This window comes from Bombina bombina, chromosome 3 (genome assembly GCF_027579735.1).
Source record: "Bombina bombina isolate aBomBom1 chromosome 3, aBomBom1.pri, whole genome shotgun sequence".
Taxonomy (NCBI): Eukaryota; Metazoa; Chordata; class Amphibia; order Anura; family Bombinatoridae; genus Bombina; species Bombina bombina.
This window is the reverse complement of record NC_069501.1, coordinates 1,846,721-1,869,893: the sequence shown is the minus strand read 5'-3', so window position 1 is coordinate 1,869,893 and position 23,173 is coordinate 1,846,721. Positions and strand designations below refer to the sequence as shown.

General features: G+C 44.2%; 1 protein-coding gene and 1 long non-coding RNA gene across 2 annotated transcripts in view; one reads left to right on the top strand and one right to left on the bottom strand.

The window, feature by feature from the left end:
* Positions 1-23,173, bottom strand: part of LOC128652176 (ATP-dependent DNA helicase Q4) — a 394,067-nt gene that overhangs the window by 248,869 nt on the left and 122,025 nt on the right. The gene's annotated exons all lie outside the window — the stretch shown is intronic.
* On the top strand, positions 14,070-14,586 carry LOC128652770 (uncharacterized). The gene is made up of 2 exons (XR_008401301.1): positions 14,070-14,397; positions 14,478-14,586. It is a non-coding gene; the product is annotated as an uncharacterized LOC128652770 (long non-coding RNA).

The window sequence follows — 23,173 nt, the reverse complement described above, 5'->3', positions numbered from 1 at the left end:
ATTTTTTAAGGTAAGAAAAAATGATTGATTCAAATGCATTATCCCAAATATGAAACTGACTGTCTGAAAATAAGGAATGTTGAACATCCTGAGTCAAGGCAAATAAATGTTTGAATACATATATTTAGAACTTTATAAATAACAGAGAACCTATGAAATAGACCCCGTAGAAGGAGATCACTGCATTCAAATAGGCAATACTCTCCTCACATCCCTCTGACATTCACTGCACGCTGAGAGGAAAACCGGGCTCCAACTTGCTGCGGAGCGCATATCAACGTAGAATCTAGCACAAACTTACTTCACCACCTCCATAGGAGGCAAAGTTTGTAAAACTGAATTGTGGGTGTGGTGAGGGGTGTATTTATAGGCATTTTGAGGTTTGGGAAACTTTGCCCCTCCTGGTAGGAATGTATATCCCATACGTCACTAGCTCATGGACTCTTGCTAATTACATGAAAGAAATCCGATTTTTCTGAAATTTGGACCCCAGTGTCTTAATGCTTAGAAAGTATTGCACAGCAAATATGGAGACTCTAGCTCTTAAAACAAGCAAACCGGAGCTAATTGTTGGATTTAACCGTTTTTATACACCACAATCCCAGCTACAGCCTTGCTGCAGCTTTTTACCTTCCTTAGGGATCACCATTCACAGAAAAAAACCTTTTGGAGTCACTTTCTGAACCACAGGACCCTCTCACATGAATCTGCATGCACTGCCTTGAAATTCAACTGCGCAGCTGAAGTGCCAAAATGAGGCTTCCTCCCTCAGCACACTAGAGTGAAGGGGCCTTCCTGACTAGATTTAGGTGTCTAAAACAAGCCAGATCAATAAAAAACGTTCCCAAGTGTATGTGAGCTTATAAAATATTTCAAATGGTATAATATTGTAATAAAAACCAATCGATTTAGCCCCTAACAGTGTCTACCAGCATAAAAAACAAAAAGGGGAAGCCTGTTATCTTTTTTGCTGAGGTGAAAGAAAAATGGCTTACCGTTTCCCCTGAGGGGAAAAATGACTGTCATCTAGCATTAGCCTGTGTTGTTAGAAGGAGACTAGTCATACCTGAAGCAGATGAGTCTGCAAACTGTTACCCCCAACTGAAGTTCTCTTGTTTCAACAGTCCTGCGTGGTAACAGTAATGGATTTTAGTTACTTGTGCTAAAATCATAGCCCTCTTAAACAGAAATCTTCATCACTTTTCTGTTATAGAGTAAATAGTACAAGCCAGCACTATTTTAAAATAACAAACTCTTGATAGAAGAATAAAAAACTACAACTAACACCACAAACTCCTCGCCATCCCCGTGGTAGATGCTACTTGTTCAGAGCGGCAAGGAGAATGACTGGGGGGCGGAGCCAGAGGGGGAGCTATATGGACAGCTCTTGCTGTGTGCTCTCCTTGCCTTTCCCTGTGGGGGAGAACATTTCCCACAAGTAATGGATGACGCCGTGGACCGGACACACCAATGTTGGAGAAAAACTTCCAGCGCCAACTATGACGCCGGAAATGACAAAATTTTTGTGCCAAAAAAGTCTTGCGCCAAAAATGACGCAATAAATAGAAGCATTTTCTGCACCTGCGAGCCCGCAATTTTTGAAAAAAAGTCAATTGAAAATTAAGGTAAGAAAAAATGAATCAATGCATTTTCACAAAAAAATGAAACTGACAGTCTGAATGAAGGAATACTGATTATCCTGAATCATGGCAAATATAAGTTTAAACACATATATTTAGAACTTTACATATAAAGTGCCCAACCATAGCTTTGAGTGTCATAAATAGAAATAAGACTTACTTACCCTAAGACACTCATCTACATATAGTAGATAGCCAAACCAGTACTGAAACGAGAATCAGTAGAGGTAATGGTATATAAGAGTATATTGTCGATCTGAAAAGGGAGGTAGGAGAAGAAATCTCTACGACCGATAACAGAGAACCTATGAAATAGATCCCCTAGAGGAAGACCATTGAATTCAAATAGGCAATACTCTCTTCACATCCCTCTGACATTCACTGCACTCTGAGAGGAAAACCGGGCTTCAGCCTGCTGCGAAGCGCATATCAACGTAGAATCAAGCACAAACTTACTTCACCACCTCCATGGGAGGCAAAGTTTGTAAAAACTGAATTGTGGGTGTGGTGGGGGGCGTATTTATAGGCATTTTGAGGTTTGGGAAACTTTGCCCCTCCTGGTAGGAATGTATATCCCATACGTCACTAGCTCATGGACTCTTGCTAATTACATGAAAGAAAAACATAATTTATGTAAGAACTTAACTGATAAATTCATTTCTTTCATATTGGCAAGAGTCCATGAGCTAGTGACATATGGGATATATAATCCTACCAGGAGGGGCAAAGTTTCCCAAACCTCAAAATGCCTATAAATACACCCCTCACCACACCCACAATTCAGTTTAACGAATAGCCAAGCAGTGGGGTGACAAAGAAAGGAGTAGAAAGCATCAACAAAGGAAATTTGGAAATAATTGTGCTTTATACAAAAAATCATAACCACCATAAAAAGGGTGGGCCTCATGGACTCTTGCCAATATGAAATAAATTAATTTATCAGGTAAGTTCTTACATAAATTATGTTTTCTTTCATGTAATTGGCAAGAGTCCATGAGCTAGTGACATATGGGATATCAATACCGAAGATGTGGAGTCTTCCACTCAAGAGTCACTAGAGAGGGAGGGAATAAAATAAAAACAGCCATATTCCGCTGAAAAAATCCACAACCCAAAAAACAGAATTTATTCTTACCTGATAAATTACTTTCTCTTACAGGTGTATTCAGTCCACGGATTCATCCTTACTTGTGCGATATTCTCAATCCCTACAGGAAATGGCAAAGAGAGCACACAGCAAAGCTGTCCATATAGCTCCCCTCAGGCTCCGCCCCCCCAGTCATTCGACCGACGGTTAGGAGAAAAAGGAGAACCATAGGGTGCAGTGGTGACTGTAGTTATTGTAAATTAAATTTAAACCTGACTTAAATATCAGGGCGGGCCGTGGACTGAATACACCTGTAAGAGAAAGTAATTTATCAGGTAAGAATAAATTCTGTTTTCTCTTACTTGGTGTATTCAGTCGCTGAGAGATGGACCGCTTAGTAGCCTGGGCAGGAGTTCACTCTGGTCACCGACCATAATCCGTTGGTGTGGCTGAACCGGGTCTCTGGAGATAACGGCAGGCTATTACGTTGGAGTTTATCGTTGCAACCCTTCAATTTCACCATTACTTACAGACCTGGGAAACAGAATGGCAATGCCGACGGGTTGTCCAGACAAACCGACCTCTGCCCCACATAACCAGCGGTCTGGACAGCCTTAGTCTGCCCCGAAAAGGGGTCAGACCGTGTCTGCCAGAGTGTTCCACAGAAAGGGAGCACTGTTACAGAAGCATTAGTTATTTTGTTGTGAAGAACTTATTTCCCAGCAGCAATGCCTGAACCAGCCAAGCCAGCGCCTAAGAAGGGCTCCAAGAAAACTGTAACAAGTATCATTTCATAAAGGGTTAACTCTGTTCAGTTTTGAGAAAACTATTTTCTGAGGCAGGTTTCCTAGCATATTGTGTACTGTAATTAAGTTTATGTGATAAGCATTCACTGCTAGATGATAAGAAGGACTCAATTGTTTTCTTGTGTGTACTTGTTATCTGCGGTGGCCTGTCACAAGGGCGTTGTCTAAATGTGTGATGGGGGATTTTATGCTTCCCCCCCTGGGAGTGCCCTGTGTGCATGTAACCTATATAAAAAGCAGGCTGGGCATCCCAGTCCTCAGTTCTTGGTTGTCCCTCAATCGCAGCGTTGACTCGTTTTTGTGGGCAGAAGGGTATCCTAGCTGTACTACAGCTAAGGGGGATTATTCTACATTTGTGAGACTCATATAGAATACTATGGAAAGCAGCTTCTCCCCTCTTCAGCAATAGGAATCCAGGCTACTAAGCGGTCCATCTCTCAGCGAGACTAAGGGTAACCGTAACATTTGGCGGCAGCGGTGGGATTTTTCCTGGATTTCCTAGGAGAGGTACAGAACGGATGGAGAGCGCTTACGAAAAATTGAAGCGTACAACCCTAAAGGATTTACTTGAAAGCAGAGGGGGGTACGCCAGCAACCGGCCGAGGAGAGAGCTGATCGCAGAATTGACCGAACTGGATCAGAGCTTCACAATGGCGGAAACACCGACCACGATTAGTGACAAAAAAAACCAGGATTGTTCGGGAGAGGCTCTCACTGTACGGGCCGAACCCCTCCATGGAATTGGTACAGCAGTTGATGGCAGAAGCGGACAAGGATATACGAGAGACTCGAGCCCACGAACTCAACCTAGCGAACGCACACCGCAATGCTGAAGCCCCGCAGGTAATCATCCCTGTCGAAAATGCTGGGAGGCCCAAGATACCCTATGCGGCATTTCGACCCTTCCTAGAGAGCGAGACAGGGATTGATGAATATTTGGCGGACTTCGAAAGGCAATGTGCCCTGCACCAGATTCCCAACAGGGAGTGGCCCACGATATTGTCTGGGAAACTATCCGGGCGAGCCCTGGAAGCCTTTCGTACTCTGGGTGCTGAGGAAGTTACACAGTATGAGCTAGTTAAGGAGACACTGTTGCGACGGTACGCGGTAACTCCGGACGCGTATCGCCGACAGTTTCGGGGCACGAAAAAGAAGCCTAACGATACCCATATGGAATGGGCGCACCGAATGCGGAGAGCGGCAAATCACTGGATGAGCGGAAGTAAAGCGGTGACTGGTGAGGAAATTTTACAATTGTTTCTCTTAGAACATTTTTAGAATGGCATGGAACAGCAAGGGAAGGAATGGCTGCGAGACAGGCGACCTTCTACCTTAGAAGAAGCAGCCAAATTGGCCGATGAACATTATGACTCCCGTCTTCACGAACCCACGAACTACCGAGCTCCAGCACGGGTCGAACCCAGAGAGGTTTACCGTGCACCCCCTTGTGCTGAATTCCGAGCCCCGGTGCCCGCACGACACTCAGGACCACCCAATAACAGCTCTGAGCGTCCCAGACCGACTTGCCACCGATGCAAGCAACCAGGGCATTTCATGGCTAGCTGCCCCCTTAATACGCACCAGACACCCAGGAATTACAATTACCCCTCTGGGGCATATCGTCCGGCCCGGACCCTCTGTGTTAACCAAGAGGCCCCTATGGAGGAATATTTGGGTCCGTTTCACGAGGCAGACCCTGTATATGCTGCCTCAGATAACCGCCAGCACCATCGGCAGAAGGTATGGCTCGAGGGGCGATCTACCGAGGGATTGAGAGACACAGGGGCTACTATCACGCTGGAGTCATTTGGTGCCGGAGCACAAGCGATCTGGACAGACTGTGGCCGTTAGAGTGGCGGGGGGGGGGGGATGTGTACAAAATTCCAACAGCTAAAGTGCATCTTGATTGGGGAGCGGGAAAGGGGGCTATGAACGTGGGCATAATGGATAATTTACCTGCCGAAGTACTACTGGGCAACGATTTGGGCCCCATGACTTCTGCCTATGCTCCAGTATGCCACAACGAGGCGAGAACTCTCACCAGTGCGGGAGACACAGGTAAGACCTACCCCGACTTTGCCTGACATGTTAGGCCCCATACCCTGGGACACCCCAGATGCTTTCGAGACAGAGTCTAAGACTGACCCGACCTTACAAAAGTACCGGGAACGAGCAAAGACCGGAGGGGGCGGGGCAGATAACGAAACATTCTTATGGGAAAAAGGGAAACTATACCGCTGGACAGAGAAAAGGGGACAGCGTAGGCGACAGCTGGTAGTGCCCCACAAATACCGTCAAGAAATCCTCAAGATAGGCCACGACATCCCCTTAGCAGGCCACCTAGCCGTAACCCGTACCCTACACCGCATTACTCACACGTTCTTTTGGCCAGGGGTACACGCTGACGTTAGAACTTACTGTAACACCTGCAATGTGTGTCAACGAGTAGGAAGGCGAGGCGATCACCATAAAGCCCATCTAGTAAATATGCCCATTGTAGAGGAACCCTTCAGCCGGGTTGCTATTGACCTAGTGGGACCACTGGCTACCCCTAGTCCCTCCGGTAAGCGCTACATTCTTACCGTAGTGGACTACGCTACCAGGTACCCAGAGGCTGTCGCCCTATCCAACATACAAGCGGATACGGTAGCGAATGCACTAGTACAGGTGTTCTCCCGGGTAGGATTTCCAAAAGAAATCCTATCCGACCGAGGCACCCAATTTACGGCTGAATTGACCCAACAACTCTGGCAGGTTTGCAAAATTAAGTCCCTCCTGAGCTCCCCATACCACCCCCAGACGAACGGGCTGTGTGAGAGGTTCAATGGGACCCTCAAGCAAATGCTCAAGACGTTCACTCAGGAATACCGAGACTGGGAACGCTTCCTGCCGCACCTCCTTTTTGCTTATCGGGAGGTGCCCCAGGAAACGACAGGGTTCTCTCCCTTCGAGTTGCCCTACGGAAGAAAGGTACGGGGACCCCTAAACCTGATCCGGGAGCACTGGGAGGGAGAGATGGAGACTGACGGTGTCCCCATTGTGCCCTACGTGCTGGAACTCAGGGACCGAATGGAGCAATTAGCCAAATCCGTGCGGGCTAATCTCCAGTCGGCCCAGAGAAGACAGAAAGTATGGTACGATCGGGGGGCCCGAAAGAGAATCTTTACCATAGGACAAAAGGTGTTAGTACTTAAGCCGGTGAAGACAGACAAATTGCAGGCGTCCTGGCAGGGCCCCTACCAGATCGTAGAGAAAAGGGGAGACACCACTTATGTGATAGCTAGCTGCCACGACAACAATCTTAGAAAGACATTCCATGTAAACATGCTCAATGAATATTTTGAGCGACCAGAGAACGTGACGGCCGTATGTTGTTCCCCTCAGGAAGGCCCCGACAGTCTACCCATTCCAGACCTATTAGAAAAGAGTCTCCCCACAGGTATAGTGGCTCAGGTTCAGATAGGAGACCGACTTAGCCCCACTGAAAGGGAGCAGCTCAACCAACTCCTACAGTCCAAACACCTCACCTTCTCCCCGAAGCCAGGGTACACTACTTTAACCACCCACCAGGTAGATACTCCGGGACAAGCTCCCTTGCGCCAGGCTCCGTACCGAATCCCCGAAGCAGTTAGGATAGGAATGAAGAAGGAGATCGATGAGATGCTCCAACTCAGGGTAATTGAGCCCTCCGATAGTCCCTGGGCCTCCCCAGTTGTCTTGGTGCCCAAGAAAGATGGGACCACCCGGTTCTGCGTAGACTATCGGAGGCTCAATGAAAAGACCGTGACGGACGCTTACCCTATGCCCAGGGTAGACGAGCTACTCGATCATATAGCCAGGGGAAATTACCTGACCACTATTGACCTCTGCAAAGGTTACTGGCAGATTCCCCTGGCCCCGGAGGCTATCCCCAAGTCAGCATTCGTCACCCCATTCGGCTTATATCAGTTTAGGGTAATGCCGTTTGGGATGAAGAATGCCCCAGCTACATTCCAGCGCTTTGTGGATAGGCTCCTGGATGGCTTCCAGAGTTTTGCTTGCGCCTACCTGGACGACATAGCGATCCACAGTGAGTCCTGGGAGGACCACTTAGCTCACGTAGGAATGGTTCTGGATCAGATCCGGGCTGCTGGCCTGACTCTGAAGCCAGAAAAATGCCACTTTGGGATGGCCGAGGTACAGTACCTGGGTCACCGGGTGGGGTGTGGAAAGCAGCGACCAGAGCCAGCCAAGATAGAAGCTGTCGCCAATTGGCCCACCCCCATCACTGAGACTCAGGTCCTAGCCTTCCTGGGCACGGCAGGGTACTATAGACGGTTCGTACCAGACTACAGCACACTTGCCAAACCCCTGACTGACTTGACCAAGAAGAACTTACCTCGACAGGTCCTGTGGTCTCCCCACTGTGAAACGGCTTTCCAGGCTCTAAAAAATGCTCTAATTAACACTCCTGTCTTGGCGGCTCCAGCCCTTGACAAACGTTTTATCGTCCATACAGATGCTTCCATGTTCGGGCTGGGAGCCGTCCTCAGCCAAGTAGGCGAAGATGGAGGGGAGCATCCAGTTGCCTACATCAGCCGGAAGCTCCTGCCCCGCGAAGTCAGCTATGCAGCGGTCGAAAAGGAGTGTTTGGCTTTGGTGTGGGCATTAAAGAAATTGACTCCCTATTTATATGGGCAGGAGTTCACTCTGGTCACCGACCATAACCCGTTGGTGTGGCTGAACCGGGTCTCTGGAGATAACGGCAGGCTATTACGTTGGAGTTTATCGTTGCAACCCTTCAATTTCACCATTACTTACAGACCTGGGAAACAGAATGGCAACGCCGACGGGTTGTCCAGACAAACCGACCTCTGCCCCACATAACCAGCGATCTGGACAGCCTTAGTCTGCCCCGAAAAGGGGTCAGACCGTGTCTGCCAGAGTGTTCCACAGAAAGGGAGCACTGTTACAGAAGCATTAGTTATTTTGTTGTGAAGAACTTATTTCCCAGCAGCAATGCCTGAACCAGCCAAGCCAGCGCCTAAGAAGGGCTCCAAGAAAACTGTAACAAGTATCATTTCATAAAGGGTTAACTCTGTTCAGTTTTGAGAAAACTATTTTCTGAGGCAGGTTTCCTAGCATATTGTGTACTGTAATTAAGTTTATGTGATAAGCATTCACTGCTAGATGATAAGAAGGACTCAATTGTTTTCTTGTGTGTACTTGTTATCTGCGGTGGCCTGTCACAAGGGCGTTGTCTAAATGTGTGATGGGGGATTTTATGCTTCCCCCCCTGGGAGTGCCCTGTGTGCATGTAACCTAAATAAAAAGCAGGCTGGGCATCCCAGTCCTCAGTTCTTGGTTGTCCCTCAATCGCAGCGTTGACTCGTTTTTGTGGGCAGAAGGGTATCCTAGCTGTACTACAGCTAAGGGGGATTATTCTACATTTGCGAGACTCATATAGAATACTATGGAAAGCAGCTTCTCCCCTCTTCAGCAATAGGAATCCAGGCTACTAAGCGGTCCATCTCTCAGCGAGACTAAGGGTAACCGTAACAGTATGCAGTGAAGACCAAGTCGCTGCCTTACAAATCTGTTCAACAGAAGCCTCATTCTTGAAAGCCCATGTGGAAGCCACAGCTCTGGTGGAATGAGCTGTAATTCGTTCAGGAGGCTGCCTACCGGCAGTCTCATAAGCCAATCGGATGATGCTTTTCAGACAGAATGAAAGAGAGGTAGCAGTCGCTTTCTGACCTCTCCTCTTACCAGAATACACAACAAACAAGGATGATGTTTGTCTTAAATCTTTAGTTGCTTTTAAATAGAACTTTAAAGCACGAACCACATCAAGATTGTGCAACAGTCGTTCCGTCTTAGAAACTGGATTAGGACACAGAGAAGGAACAATGATTTCCTGGTTAATATTCTTATTAGAAACCACCTTTGGAAGGAAACCAGGTTTAGTAAGCAAAACAACCTTATCCGCATGGAACACCAGATAGGGTGAGGCACACTGTAAGGCAGATAATTCTGAAACTCTTCGAGCAGAAGAAATTGCTACTAAAAACAAAACTTTCCAAGATAATAACTTGATATCTATGGAATGCAAAGGTTCAAACGGAACCCCTTGAAGAACTGAAATAACTAAATTTAGACTCCATGGAGGAGCCACAGGTCTGTAGACAGGCTTGATTCTAACTAGGGCCTGTACAAACGCCTGAATGTCTGGTACAGCTGCCAGACGCTTGTGTAACAGAAGAGACAGAGGAGATATCTGTCCTTTTAAGGAACTAGCTGACAGACCTTTCTCCAAACCTTCTTGGAGAAAGGACAATATCCTTGGAATCCTAACCTTACTCCACGAGTAACCCTTGGATTCACACCAACAAAGATATTTCCGCCATATCTTATGGTAAATTTTCCTGGTGACAGGCTTTCTGGCCTGTATCAGAGTATCTATAACTGAATCAGAGAAACCCCGCTTAGCTAGGATTAAGCGTTCAATCTCCAAGCAGTCAGTTGCAGAGAAACTAGATTTGGATGCTTGAAAGGACCTTGGATTAGAAGATCCTGCCTCGATGGCAGTTTCCATGGTGGGACCGATGACATGTCCACTAGGTCTGCATACCAAGTCCTGCGTGGCCACGCAGGCGCTATCAGAATTACCGAAGCCTTCTCCTGTTTGATCCTGGCTACTAGCCGAGGGAGAAGAGGAAACGGTGGAAAGACATAAGCTAGACTGAATGACCAAGGCGCTATTAATGCATCTATCAATGCCGCCTTGGGATCCCTGTATCTGGATCCGTAAAGGGGAAGTCTGGTGTTCTGACGGGACGCCATCAGATCCAACTCTGGAATGCCCCAAAGCTGGGTCAGCTGAGCAAAAACCTCCGGGTGGAGTTCCCACTCCCCCGGATGGAAAGTCTGACGACTTAGAAAATCCGCCTCCCAGTTGTCTACTCCTGGGATGTGAATTGAAGATAGAAGGCAGGAGTGATCCTCCGCCCATTTGATAATCTTGGATACTTCCTTCATCGCTAGGGAACTCTTTGTTCCCCCCTGATGATTGATGTACGCTACAGTCGTTATGTTGTCCGACTGAAATCTGATGAATTTGGCCTCTGCTAGTTGAGGCCACGCCTGGAGCACATTGAATATCGCTCTCAGCTCTAAAATGTTTATCGGGAGAAGAGATTCTTCCCGAGACCATAGTCCCTGAGCCTTCAGGGAGCTCCAGACCGCATCCCAGCCTACCAGACTGGCATTGGTCGTGACAATGATCCATTCCGGTCTGCGGAAACTCATCCCCTGAGACAGGTGATCTTGAGACAACCACCAGAGAAGAGAGTCTCTGGTCTTTTGGTCCATTTGAATTTGAGGAGATAAATCTGCGTAATCTCCATTCCACTGTTTGAGCATGCACAGTTGCAGTGGTCTGAGATGGATTTGAGCGAAAGGGACTACGTCCATTGTCGCAACCATTAAACCAATTACTTCCATGCACTGAGCCACGGAAGGCCGAGGAATGGAATGAAGAACTCGGCAAGTATTCAACAGTTTTGACTTCCTGACCTCTGTCAGAAAGATTTTCATTTCTACCGAGTCTATCAGTGTTCCCAGAAAGGGAACCCTTGTGAGCGGGGACAGAGAACTCTTTTCTACGTTCACCTTCCACCCGTGAGACCTTAGAAAGGCCAGAACGATGTCCGTATAAGCCTTGGCTCTGTGAAGGACGACGCCTGTATTAATATGTCGTCTAGGTAAGGTGCTACTGCAATGCCCCGCGGTCTTAGTACCGCCAGAAGGGACCCTAGCACCTTTGTGAAAATTCTGGGAGCGGTGGCCAACCCGAAAGGCAGGGCCACAAACTCGTAATGTTTGTCCAGAAAGGCGAACCTTAGGAACTGATGGTGATCTTTCTGGATAGGTATATGTAGGTACGCATCCTTTAGATCCACGGTAGTCATATATTGACCTTCCTGGATCATTGGCAAGATTGTCCGAATGGTTTCCATCTTGAAAGACGGAACTCTGAGGAATTTGTTTAGAATTTTTAGATCCAGGATTGGCCTGAAAGTTCCTTCTTTTTTGGGAACTACAAACAGGTTTGAGTAAAACCCCAGTCCTTGTTCTGCAATTGGAACTGGGTGTATCACTCCCATTTTTAGTAGATCTTCTACACAGCATAAGAACGCCTGTCTCTTTGTTTGGTCTGAAGACAAACGAGAAATATGGAGCCTTCCCCTTGGGGGAGAATCCTTGAATTCTAGAAGATACCCCTGAGCAACTATTTCTAATGCCCAGGGATCCGGAACATCTCTTACCCAAGCCTGAGCAAAGAGAGAAAGTCTGCCCCCTACCAGATCCGATCCCGGATCGGGAGCTGCCCCTTCATGCTATCTTGGTAGCAGGAGCAGGCTTCTTGACCTGTTTACCCTTATTCCAGCCCTGCAAGGGTTTCCAGGTTGTTTTGGGCTGGGAAGCGTTATCTTGCTTTGCGGCAGCAGAGGTTGCAGCAGGTTCGCTCCTGAAGTTGCGAAAGGAGCGAAAATTAGCCTTGTTTTTGGCCTATCTTGTGGAAGGGCATGGCCCTTGCCTCCAGTGATATCTGAAATAATTTCTTTCAGCTCTGGGCCGAAAAGGGTTTTCCCCTTGAAGGGAATATTTAACAGTTTTGTTTTGGACGACACATCCGCCGACCACGATTTGAGCCAAAGCACTCGTTGCGCCATGATGGCAAAACCTGAGGTTTTCGCCGCTAGTTTTAGCTGATTGGAGAGCGGCATCAGTGATAAAGGAATTAGCCAGCTTTAAAGTGTGAATTCTATCCATGACCTCATCGTATGAAGTCTCCCTCTGGAGCGACTCCTCCAGGGCCTCGAACCAAAAAGCCGCTGCAGTAGTTACCGGGATAATGCAGGCAATTGGTTGAAGCAGAAAACCTTGCTGAACAAAAATTTTCTTTAGCAATCCTTCCAATTTTTTATCCATAGGATCTTTGAAAGCACAACTGTCCTCTATTGGTATAGTTGTACGCTTAGCCAATGTTGAAACAGCCCCCTCTACCTTAGGGACCGTCTGCCACGCGTCCCTCCTGGGGTCGTTTATGGGGAACATTTTCTTAAAGATAGGTGGGGGAACAAAGGGTACACCTGGTGTCATAACTGCCTAAGTTCTTTGCCTTATCCTTTGTATAGCTGTGTCTTTTCACACTTACATAACTCCTCCCCAACAAGCAGTTTAAATTTCCCTCCTACTCATACCAAATTGCTTGATTGTTGAATCCAGCTTCTCACCCTCTAACCTCCTTGCAACCTTTGAGACAGACGCAGCTCACCTCTCTACCAAACACAAGACCGGAACCGGCAAGCGGTGACGTCACACGCCATCGCACACGCTGCAATTTTCCCAAACTCTGCAGGGGAACTTCTCTCTGTCCGGACACCGCTCACCCATTACTTCTATTAGTAAGTTTCAAAAGCGCTTCCTTCATACCTATACCGCAGTAACTTACGAATATTCAGTAATTACTCCTGACATGTCTCAGAATCTTAGTTAGGTTACCTCCATAATTAAAAGCTCTAATACTACTTATATTCTTAATTGTTCAGTCTCAATACCTAAGTACAGCCTAAATCTCATGAGCTCTGTTTTGCCTTAATTTCGTATAACTATGTCTGCTGCCAAATATGATCAGTTATTGTCTATCTAAAACTTTAACGTTGCAATTGCATGTTTGTTATATGTGGGAACCGGGTTGTCAATACTGAGTGGGGCTATACGCTCTGAGGTCTCAGCCATTGTCACACCTATCCTTATAATAAAAGTGAACTGTATCTAATGATTCTGAACCTTGCTGCCTTCCCTCACCTACACAGAATCACTGATACTTTCACAACACTCCTAAGCCTGCAGTTGTGGTCCAAAAAATTCCCTCTCTCCTTTACAGGGGTGAGATTACCTTCCACAGGCTGACAATAACAATCAAGCCCTATTATGGACCCAGCAGCCTTATTATCTCATGTAGAGAAATTAACTCAAACTGTAGATAACCTTACAACAGGGTTAAATACACTACAATTAGAAAACTCTGCCCTAAGGCAATACATCAATGAAAAAATTGATACACTCACTACACGTATTAGTTCTAGTTAACCCCAACCTAATCCTCCACAAACATTTAGTGGTATTCGTTCAGAATTTAGGGAATTCAAAAACTCATGTTCCTTATATTTCCAATTAAAACCTAAAACATACTTCAATGATCATTTGAAGGTTCTCACCACAATCTCCTATCTGCGTGGCGAACCACGTATATGGGCAAATTTGTTTTTTGAGACTAATGACCCATTGCTGTACTCATTTGATCAGTTTTTTAAAGCAATGGGACAGCTTTATGATGATCCCTACAAACAGCTGTCTGCTGAGACAGCAATGAGGTCTCTGAGACAACATAAAAGGCCTGTGGAGGACTACATCACAGAGTTTAAGAAATGGTCCCCAGATACACAGTGGAATGACCTTTCTTTGCGCAATCAATTCCGCCTAGGCCTCTCAGATACTCTCAAGGATGAGCTAGCCAGACAACCCCTCCCAGAGACTTTAGAACTCCTAATAGATGCTAGCATCACATTAGATAGACGCATCAGAGAGAGACGCTCAGAAAGGTCACACTTAGAAACATCCACTAAACATACAGTTACTACTCTGCTTCCACCTAAGACAACTACAAAAGCCTCTGAAATCCCTATGGAACTCGGTTTCATCAGAGGTCCATTAACTCTACAGGAAAAATTAAGAAGAAAAGCTTTAGATCTCTGTATGTATTGCGGAGGGATCGATCACTCTGTAAAGGACTGCTCTCAATTACAGCGTAGGAAGGGTAAGATGAACACCACAAGTATATGTTTATCTGCTAAACAAACACAATCTAATCATTGCTCCCTTCCTATCTTATTACAGTGGGATCAGCAAAGACTCAACTCACAAGCAATCCTTGACTCTGGTGCCAGCCACAATTATATAGATCACCAATTCACTACTGTAAATAAAATTCCACTAGTTAAGAAAATGGTGCCTAGTGTACTTCGTTTTATTGATGGTAATGAAATTACATCAGGACCCATCCTATACCACACCATACCTTTAAGGCTCACCACACATGACCAACACACAGAGTTTCTTACTTTTGATGTTATACCCTCACCTCTATATCCCATTATACTTGGTATCAGTTGGTTTAAACAACACGATCCCACTATACAATGGTCAACTTCACAAGTTATCTTTAATTCTCCTTATTGTAAAAATTTGTGTCTCCATCATGAACAAATTTTACTTGATGTTCCTTTACAAATTCCCAAGGAATACATATCATTCGCTGATGTCTTTGACAAAAAAGAATCTACCCCCTCATAGGGTTTATGACTGCCCTATAGATCTCCTGCCAGGTGTTGATATACCTTACGGCCATATATTTCCCCTCTCTGATCCTGAGTTACAACATCTGAAAACTTATTTGGCAGATAATTTAAAGAAAGGTTTTATACGTCCTTCCACCTCCCCAGCTGGGGCTGGTATCTTTTTTGTTAAAAATAAAGATCAATCCCTAAGACCCATTATTGATTACAGAGAGTTAAACAAGCGTACAATAAAAAACCGCTATCCACTGCCTTTAATTCCTCAACTCCTTGATAGATTACAAAATGCTACTATATACACTAAATTGGATCTAAGAGGGGCTTACAACTTGGTACGTATCAAGGAGGGTCATGAATGGCTTACAGCATTCCGTACACGTTACGGCCTTTTTGAATATACTGTGATGCCATTTGGCCTCTGTAATGCCCCGGCTACTTTTCAGTACTTCATAAATGATATTTTTAAGGATTTTTTGGATTTATTTATGGTAATATATTTGGATGACATACTCATTTTCTCTACCTCACTTACTGAACACATCAAACATGTCACCCTAGTATTAACACGGTTACGAGAGAACTCTCTTTATGTTAAACTAGAAAAATGCTTATTTCACTCCAAAGAAATTAAATTTCTAGGTTATATTGTATCACCCCAAGGTATCCAGATGGATAATGATAAGATATCGGTAATTCAAAATTGGCCTTCCCCAAAAAGTAAAAAGGATATACAAAGGTTCATGGGTTTCGCCAATTTCTACAGAAAGTTTATTAAAAATTTCGCTGACTTGACAAGACCATTAACTAACTTGACCAAATCTGACACACACTTCAGATGGAACGATGATTTAGAAGAAATATTCAACTTCTTAAAAAAAGCTTTCATTACGGCCCCTATCCTCCAATTCCCTAATTCTGAGTTGCAGTACATCTTGGAAGTGGATGCATCTAATTATGCTTTAGGAGCAATCCTCTCACAGAGGCAGACTCCAAAAGACCCTCTGCACCCTGTTGCCTTCTATTCACGTATTCTTAATTCAGCTGAAATAAACTACCCAATTGGTGATAAAGAACTGTTAGCAATCAAAACTTCATTGGAACAATGGAGACACCTTCTAGAAGGGACCCTTCTTCCAATCTTGATTTACACGGATCACAAAAATCTAGAATACCTACAATCTAATAGGACTCTTAGCGCACGGCAGGTCCGATGGAACCTATTCTTGGCTAGATTTAATTATCTTATCACCTACCGTCCTGCAAACAAGAACAAGAAGGCTGATGCCCTTTCAAGACACTTGGTGGACCAAGTGTCACATCCAAACCTTTCACCCCTAATTCCTCTTGACAGATTCTTAGCTTTAACTACAGAACAAAACATTCAGTTCAAATCAGCACAACAGGCTGACTCAAATAAACCATTACAGGTCTTGGATTTACACTCGGATGGGTTGTATTATTATCAACAACAAATCTATGTACCCAACAGTCTCAGAGCAACAGTCTTAAAAACTTTACATGATTCTCCATCTGCTGGACACATGGGCATAAAGAAAACTCAAGAATTAGTCTCCAGATTCTTTTGGTGGCCTACCTGCCTCTCCGATGTTGAGGATTACGTTAAAACCTGCTTAATCTGCGAAACTACAAAAAAAGGGAGGACTCCCCCTTACGGAAAATTGATCCCATTACCGACTCCTGACCGTCCTTGGAAGGACATAGCAATCGACTACATAGTCGACCTACCTATTTCTGAGAGGAATAACACCATAGTAGTAGTCGTAGACCTATTTAGTAAAATGGCACATTTCGTGCCCTACCATAAGCTGCCAACTTCTTCTGAAACCATTTCCTTAATGATCCATCATATATTCAAGTATCACGCACTTCCGAATAGTATCACCTCTGATAGGGGGACTCAATTCACCAGCCAATTCTGGAAACAACTTTGTCACTCACTGGGTATTTCTAGACGTCTCAGTACCTCTTTCCATCCCCAAACTAATGGCCAGACTGAAAGGACAAACCAGTGCATTGAACAATATCTAAGATGTTTCATTTCAGCTAAACAAGAAAACTGGACCCAACTACTACCATACGCAGAATTCGCCTTCAACAATTCCGTCCATTCCTCTACTAAGTTCACACCGTTCTTCATTAATTATGGTTTCCATCCTTCTTTTGAATGGGATTCTATGGACAGCAACACCTGTCCTGTTGTGAATTACCTCATCAACACTATTAGTGAATCTTTTTCATTAACTGCTGAAAATATTCGCATCGCCAAGGATCGATATAAATTTCATTTTGATAAAAAAAGGATTCCCTCGCCTAAATATAGAGTAGGTGACTACGTTTGGTTATCAACACGTAATCTACATTTACCCCTTCCTTCCAGGAAATTATCTTCCAGCTTCATTGGACCATTTCCCATCATAAAAATTGTGAATATGAACGCTGTTACCCTCGCATTACCAGCAAATCTGAAATCCCATCCTACCTTTCATGTGTCTCTCCTCAAGCCTTATAGACAACTTCGTCACCATGATCCTTCTTGGACTCCCGACGCTTTCGAGGGCAGCTTCAGTATCTGGTTCATTGGAAGGGCTACCCTGATTCGGAGGACTCCTGGGAACCGGCTTCCAATCTCTCTGCCCCCCGTTTGGTGGCCAGGTTCCATGAACGTTATCCTGATCGTCCTGGACTCGATCCCCGGAGTTGATCATTGGGGGGGGGGTCCTGTCATAACTGCCTAAGTTCTTTGCCTTATCCTTTGTATAGCTGTGTCTTTTCACACTTACATAACTCCTCCCCAACAAGCAGTTTAAATTTCCCTCCTACTCATACCAAATTGCTTGATTGTTGAATCCAGCTTCTCACCCTCTAACCTCCTTGCAACCTTTGAGACAGACGCAGCTCACCTCTCTACCAAACACAAGACCGGAACCGGCAAGCGGTGACGTCACACGCCATCGCACACGCTGCAATTTTCCCAAACTCTGCAGGGGAACTTCTCTCTGTCCGGACACCGCTCACCCATTACTTCTATTAGTAAGTTTCAAAAGCGCTTCCTTCATACCTATACCGCAGTAACTTACGAATATTCAGTAATTACTCCTGACATGTCTCAGAATCTTAGTTAGGTTACCTCCATAATTAAAAGCTCTAATACTACTTATATTCTTAATTGTTCAGTCTCAATACCTAAGTACAGCCTAAATCTCATGAGCTCTTTTTTGCCTTAATTTCGTATAACTATGTCTGCTGCCAAATATGATCAGTTATTGTCTATCTAAAACTTTAACGTTGCAATTGCATGTTTGTTATATGTGGGAACCGGGTTGTCAATACTGAGTGGGGCTATACGCTCTGAGGTCTCAGCCATTGTCACACCTATCCTTATAATAAAAGTGAACTGTATCTAATGATTCTGAACCTTGCTGCCTTCCCTCACCTACACAGAATCACTGATACTTTCACAACACTCCTAAGCCTGCAGTTGTGGTCCAAAAAATTCCCTCTCTCCTTTACAGGGGTGAGATTACCTTCCACAGGCTGACACCTGGTCTCTCCCACTCCTTAGTCACAATATCCGCCACCCTCTTTGGGATCAGAAATGCCTCAGTGTATACGGGGACCTCTAAATATCTGTCCATTTTACACAATTTTTCAGGGACCACCATGGGGTCACAATCGTCCAGCGTAGCTAAAACCTCCTTAAGCAGGACGCGGAGGTGTTCCAGCTTAAATTTAAATGCTAAGGAATCTGACTCTGCCTGCTGAGAAATTTTCCCTGTGTCAGAAATTTCTCCCTCAGACAGCCCTTCCCTCACTGCTACCTCTGAGTTTTGTGAGGGTACTACAGATACATTATCCAAAGCTTCAGATTGCTCATCCTCTGTATTTAAAACTGAGCTATTGCGCTTTCTTGGAAAAACTGGCAGCTTGGATAAAAATGCTGCAAGGAAATTATCCATTACTGCTGTTAATTGCTGTAAAGTAATAGGGGCCAATGCGCTAGAGGTACTAGGCATCGCTTGCGCGGGCGTAATTGGTGTAGACACTTGGGGGGGAGGAAGGAGGACTATCCTCATTACCCTCCATTAAGGAATCATCTTGTTCAGCATTTTTAATTGTCACTGGATGATCTTTAAAATGCTTAGATGTTTTTGCACACTTTAAACATAAATGCAATGGGGGCATTGCCATGGCTTTTGAACATAAAGAACAAGGTCTATCTGAAGGCTCAGACATGTTTGACAGACTCAGACAACACTAAAATATTGAAAAAAAATACTTTTGAAAAAAACGTTACTGTCTCTTTAAATAATAAAAAGGAACACACTTTTTTTACCAAATCATCAAGAAACATCCGATCGTAATGAAATTTTCACCACATGATCCTAATGCCTTGAAATGATTGCACACAAGTTTTCAAATCGTTTAACCCCTTAATGCCCAAACCGTAGCAAAATGAAGTAAATACCCGGTTTAACCCACTACAGTACTATGCCACAGTCTTTGCTGTGGCTTTACCTTCCTTTAGGGTTATTTGCAGGTGTAAATTAAGCCTCCCTGAAGTCCTCCTGTACTTTAAAGGTTCTGCACATGAAGCTGCGTGGAGCTGTGTTGCAAATCAACTGCGCAATTGAGGCGCGAAAATGAGGCCCCCTCCTTCTTACTACAGAGATATGGGGCCTTTCTGAGTCAGATTAGCTGTCATAAAATGCCAGGCGTAAAAAAACCCCAAAAAGTGTTTGCAACGTTTAAAAACACTTAATAACCATAAGATTACCTTAATAAAGTAATCGATTTAGCCCATCACAGTGTCTGTCAGTATTAAAGCCCTTAACTGAAGCCATCTTTCTATACTGTGTCTCAGAAAATGGATTACCTTCCCTCATGGGATATCTATCAGTCTTCTAGCATTACCAGGTCTTGTTAGAAAAAATGACTGAAACATACCTTAAGCAGTATAAGCCTGCAAACTGTTCCCCCCCACTGAAGTTCTCCTGTACTCAACAGTCCTGCGTGGGAACAGCAATGGATTTTAGTTACAACATGCTAAAATCTTTTTCCTCTCAGCAGAAATCTTCATCACTTTCTGCCTCAGAGTAAATAGTACAAACCGGCACTATTTTAAAATAACAAACTCTTGATTGAAGAAATTAAACTACAAATCTAACACCACATACTCTTTACCACCCCCGTGGAGATGCTACTTGTTAGAGCGGCAAAGAGAATGACTGGGGGGGCGGAGCCTGAGGGGAGCTATATGGACAGCTTTGCTGTGTGCTCTCTTTGCCACTTCCTGTAGGGATTGAGAATATCCCACAGGTAAGGATGAATCCGTGGACTGAATACACCAAGTAAGAGAAATACAAATTTACCTGTAAAATAAATCCTAACCTAAGTTACAATTACACCTAACACTACACTATCATTAAATTAATTAAATAAATGAATCCTATTTAAAACTAAATACTTACCTGTAAAATAAACCCTAATATAGCTAAAATATAACTAATAGTTATATTGTAGCTATTTTAGGATTTATATTTATTTTACAGGCAACTTTGTATTTATTTTAACTAGGTACAATAGCTATTAAATAGTTATTGACTATTTAATAGCTACCTAGTTAAAATAATTACAAAATTACCTGTAAAATAAATCCTAACCTAAGTTACAATTAAACCTAACACTACATTTCCTGTAGGGATTGAGCATATCCCACAAGTAAGGATGAATCCGTGGACTGAATACACCAAGTAAGAGAAAATAAGTTATTTTCACTTTTGAAAGAAAAAAACTTAAATCAAAAGCAGAAGAATCAAACTGAAACAGCTGCCTGAAGAACTTTTCTACCAAAAACTGCTTCCGAAGAAGCAAATACATCAAAATGGTAGAATTTAGTAAATGTATGCAAAGAGGACCAAGTTGCTGCTTTGCAAATCTGATCAACTGAAGCTTCATTCTTAAAAGCCCACGAAGTGGAGACTGATCTAGTAGAATGAGCTGTAATTCTCTGAGGCGGGGTTTGACCCGACTCCAAATAAGCTTGATGAATCAAAAGTTTCAACCAAGAAGCCAAGGAAATAGCAGAAGCTTTCTGACCTTTCCTAGGACCAGAAAATAAAACAAATAAACTGGAAGTCTTCCTGAAATTTTTAGTAGCTTCCACATAATATTTCAAAGCTCTTACCACATCCAAAGAATGTAAGGATCTCTCCAAAGAATTCTTAGGATTAGGACACAAGGAAGGAACAACAATTTCTCTATTAATGTTGTTAGAATTCACAACCTTAGGTAAAAATTGAAAAGAAGTCCACAAAACTGCCTTATCCTGATGAAAAATCAGAAAAGGATACTCACAAGAAAGAGCAGATAGCTCAGAAACTCTTCTAGCAGAAGAAATAGCCAAAAGGAACAACACTTTCCAGGAAAGTAGTTTAATGTCCAAAGAATGCATAGGCTCAAATGGAGGAGCCTGTAAAGCCTTCAGAACCAAATTAAGACTCCAAGGAGGAGAAATTGATTTAATGACAGGCTTAATACGAACTAAAGCCTGTACAAAACAGTGAATATCAGGAAGAATAGCAATCTTCCTGTGAAATAAAACAGAAAGAGCGGAGATTTGTCCTTTCAAGGAACTTGCAGACAAACCTTTATCCAAACCATCCTGAAGAAACTGTAAAATTCTAGGAATTCTAAAAGAATGCCAGGAGAATTTATGAGAAGAACACCATGAAATGTAAGTCTTCCAAACTCTATAATAAATCTTTCTAGAAACAGATTTACGAGCTTGTAACATAGTATTAATCACTGAGTCAGAGAAACCTCTATGACTTAGAACTAAGCGTTCAATTTCCATACCTTCAAATTTAATGATTTGAGATCCTGATGGAAAAACGGACCTTGAGATAGTAGGTCCGGCCGTAACGGAAGTGGCCAAGGCGGGCAACTGGACATCCGAACCAAATCCGCATACCAAAACCTGTGTGGCCATGCTGGAGCCAACAAGAAACACAAAAGACTGTTCCATGATGATTTTGGAGATCACTCTTGGAAGGAGAACTAGAGGCGGAAAGATGTAAGCAGGTTGATAACACCAAAGAAGTGTCAGCGCATCCACTGCTTCCGCCTGAACATCCCTGGACCTGGACAGGTATCTGGGAAGTATCTTGTTTAGATGAGAGGCCATGAGATCTATCTCTGGAAGACCCTACATCCGAACAATCTGAGAAAACACATCTGGATGGAGAGACCACTCCCCTGGATGTAAAGTCTGGCGGCTGAGATAATCCGCCTCCCAATTGTCTACGCCTGGGATATGCACCGCAGATATTAGACAGGAGCTGGATTCCGCCCAGGCAAGTATCCGAGATACTTCTTTCATAGCTTGGGGACTGTGAGTCCCACCCTGATTGACATAAGCCACAGTTGTGATATTGTCTGTCTGAAAACAAATGAACGGTTCTCTCTTTAGTAGAGGCCAGAACTGAACAGCCCTGAGAATTGCACGGAGTTCTAAAATATTTATTGGAAATCTCGCCTCTTGAGATTTCCAAACCCCTTGTGCTGTCAGAGATCCCCAAACAGCTCCCCAACCTGAAAGACTCGCATCTGTTGTGATCACAGTCCAGGTTGGGCGAACAAAAGAAGCCCCTTGAACCAAACGATGGTGATCTATCCACCATGTCAGAGTGTCGTACATTGGGATTCAAGGATATTAATTGTGATATCTTTGTATAATCCCTGCACCATTGATTCAGCATAAAAAGCTGTAGAGGTCTCATGTGAAAACGAGCAAAGGGGATTGCGTCCGATGCTGCAGTCATGAGACCTAAAACTTCCATGCACATAGCCACTGAAGGGAATGACTGAGACTGAAGGTGCCGGCAGGCTGCAACCAATTTTAAACGTCTCTTGTCTGTTAGAGACAGAGTCATGGACACTGAATCTATCTGGAAGCCTAAAAAGGTGACCCTTGTCTGAGGAATCAAGAAACTTTTTGGTAAATTGATCCTCCAACCATGTTTCCGAAGAAACAACACTAGTTGATTCGTGTGAGATTCTGCAGTATGTAAAGACTGAGCTAGTACCAAGATATCGTCCAAATAAGGAAACACCGCAATACCCTGTTCTCTGATTACAGATAGTAGGGCACCCAGAACCTTTGAAAAAGATTCTTGGAGCTGTTGTTAGGCCAAATGGAAGAGCAACAAATTGGTAGTG